At 38.3% G+C, this 2770-nt stretch overlaps 1 protein-coding gene across 1 annotated transcript in view; it reads left to right on the top strand.

The window, feature by feature from the left end:
* Window positions 1–2770, top strand: part of dok6 (docking protein 6) — a 77172-nt gene that overhangs the window by 69600 nt on the left and 4802 nt on the right. The gene's annotated exons all lie outside the window — the stretch shown is intronic.

Here is a 2770-nt window from a genome sequence, read left to right as displayed (position 1 = left end):
TCCTTTTTTTTTTTTTTTTGTGTCCTACCCGACTGAAACCAGGCCACAACTTTGAGCAACAGATCTGTCTTATAATGACTTTTTTTAGAGACTGGCTTGTTTCGAGTGAGGTATGAAAAGCTTGTTTGACTTCTGTCATTTAATAGGAACTAATGAAGAAGAATGGAGAGGTTGTCACTTCTTTTCTTCTCTGGTCATTGTTATTTGGAGCCCCTGCGGTGGGAACTGAACTGGTGTCGGTCAACTGGCTGTTTGCAGTCAAAATTGGGAAGTCAAACACAGCGGCACTTCTGTCGAGGTTATTAGTTAGAATAAATGTAACTCATTTTCTGTGCATGTTACTCCTTTAATGACATAAAGATAAGAGGAGATTGTATTTTTACTTCCTCGTTTAGTGTTTGATGTTTAACAAGTTCTCTTTGCCATTGTAGCCTATACTATTACAGTTTTAATCATAGACTGAAGACCCAGGTAAACAATGAATTAATCTTTTCTGTTTCTTATAGTAATTTTGTATTGTCTGTAGTGTGATCAACGTTTGCGTAAGTAGTAGACGTGTTAGGGAAGTAACACTTAACATTTTAATTATATTTTGCTAAAATGAACGAAATGACTCGAAAAAAGATTCGTTCATTTTGCTGAACGAGACTCAAAGGTCCGAGTCGGTAAAATGATCCGACCTTCCCATCACTACTCTTCAACAGGGGGCATCCTCGCGTATCCACGCTCGGCCACACCCTCAACATTAGCAGTCACCATGTTGAAAGGGATGTAATCGAGCTCGACCTGTGATTCCCATGAGCTGAGCTCTCATGTTCTTTTATCAGTTATATATAATGGATTATTTATAATTATATAATGCATTATATAGAATTTTCTGAAGCTCAAAAAATGTTCTATTGCTGTATATACCTGTTGAAATTAAACATGGATTTATAATGTAGACTACAGTCACGTCATCTGATTTTTTCATTATGGTTTGACTCTCAGTATTTGATAAAGAAACAGTTTCCTGGTTGCTCAGGTACACTGTATTGCCTTTGTTATAAGAAAGTGATACAGCTTGTAGGCTCCAGACATTGCAAATATTGTGAGAGTGTCTGTGTGTGTGTGCGTGTGTGTGTGTATTATCATCCAAGTGCTGTTTATCTGGCCGTTGCTTCATTTCCTCCATCCTGTAGAGCTCACTGCCAGCTCAGATCATCTGTGGCGCGGTACCCTGACTGCAATTTCCTAAGGTGATGGAAACACGTGGATGGTGTCTGTAGGCAGGTCGCTGGGGCCACAGAGGCATAACATGTTTACCAAGCATGAAGGACAAGTGGCGCTCCGACTGCCCTTGGGTTCATACAGGCTCCCACAAATCCGCTTACATCAAAAGTGTGACATCTGGATGAGAGGACACCTTCTGTGCCGCCTGAATCATGTACCAGAGCAGGAGCGCTCAGTTCTGCCACATTCAACCCTCCTCCAACACACCTGCCTGGAATTTTCAGGAAAACACAAGGGTGATCGGACGTTCCGATGAGGAGGGTTGGAAATAAACTCCATTTCATCTTCACCTAGTTCACACAATTAAAGCTGCAGACACTTTAGGCTCAAGTCATGTTGGTGATGTTTTAATGATTGCTAAGCAAAGCATTATGTGTAAACAAGTAATGTCAAGGTCTCCAAAATTAAACAAAAAATACATAAACTCACTACCTGAATGACTCCGATATCTGCATTGTATCAGCACATAAATAAACATACCCGCTAAATATCATCTTATCTGCTTTACAAACTTTTAGTAGTCAGTACTGCATTACAGTAAGTTATAAACACAAACAAATGTTCTAGTACGAATAGTAAAGCAAATGTTTCTCCATACATGTAAACGAAACATATGCCACTCTCGTACATCTTTTTTGCACTATGAATTTGCACAAAGCATAGTGTGATTGACTGCTTATATTACACACTGAATATATATACAGTACTGTATAGTGGTTGGAAAGTAGATACTTTAGCATTAAGTATTGGACCACAGTACATTGTCACAAAATTGACACTTACAGACCCCATTTGCTTCTGAATTTACTGCAATTCTTATTTTTGATGAAATGTAAATAGCGGCAGATCTTTTCTTCCATATTGTGACATATTTCTCAGCATAACGTAGGCTATATATGTAGGGCGAGTTGTTGGGAGTCAACTGTAAAAAATAAATTAAATTAAACTGACAAAATGAAAATCAAAATGGCTTTGATCATAAAACAAAGCATTTAAATATCATTGGGAGATATAGAGTGACAACTGATATTTATATGCATTTTATGTAAGTAGTCTTCTATACCAGTGTTTCCCAACCGGGGTGCCGTCTGTCGAGAGCAGGGGTGCCATGTAAAAAATCCTTTTTTAATATTTTTAAATTGCTAAACTGTTCAAAAAAGCATCTATTATATAATATCCATTTCTGATGTCGCCAATAATTGATATAATAAAGATGCACCGAAATTTCGGCTGCCGAAAATTAGTTCACCGCTCAGGTTTCACTTTCACGTGGTGTGACGCTCTGCGTATTATCCCGCTCTATGCGTGTGCGCTCCGCTCAGTCGCTCCACTCGTATACCGTTCATGCGAATCAGAACAGCAAAGTCCACTCAAAAACTGAGCCGACAGGAAATTAAATAATGTTTACATATGTATAAAAGCCTACATTAAAATCTGTCATATAAATTGGTCTCTTCATTAGACATTAGCCTACTGATTGCCACCATTGATTGATAAT

This window comes from Sinocyclocheilus anshuiensis, unplaced genomic scaffold, assembly GCF_001515605.1.
Source record: "Sinocyclocheilus anshuiensis isolate Anshui unplaced genomic scaffold, SAMN03320099.WGS_v1.1 scaffold7, whole genome shotgun sequence".
NCBI classification, from domain to species: domain Eukaryota; kingdom Metazoa; phylum Chordata; class Actinopteri; order Cypriniformes; family Cyprinidae; genus Sinocyclocheilus; species Sinocyclocheilus anshuiensis.
Note: the sequence above shows the minus strand (reverse complement) of the source record. Positions and strands in the feature narration are given on the sequence as shown.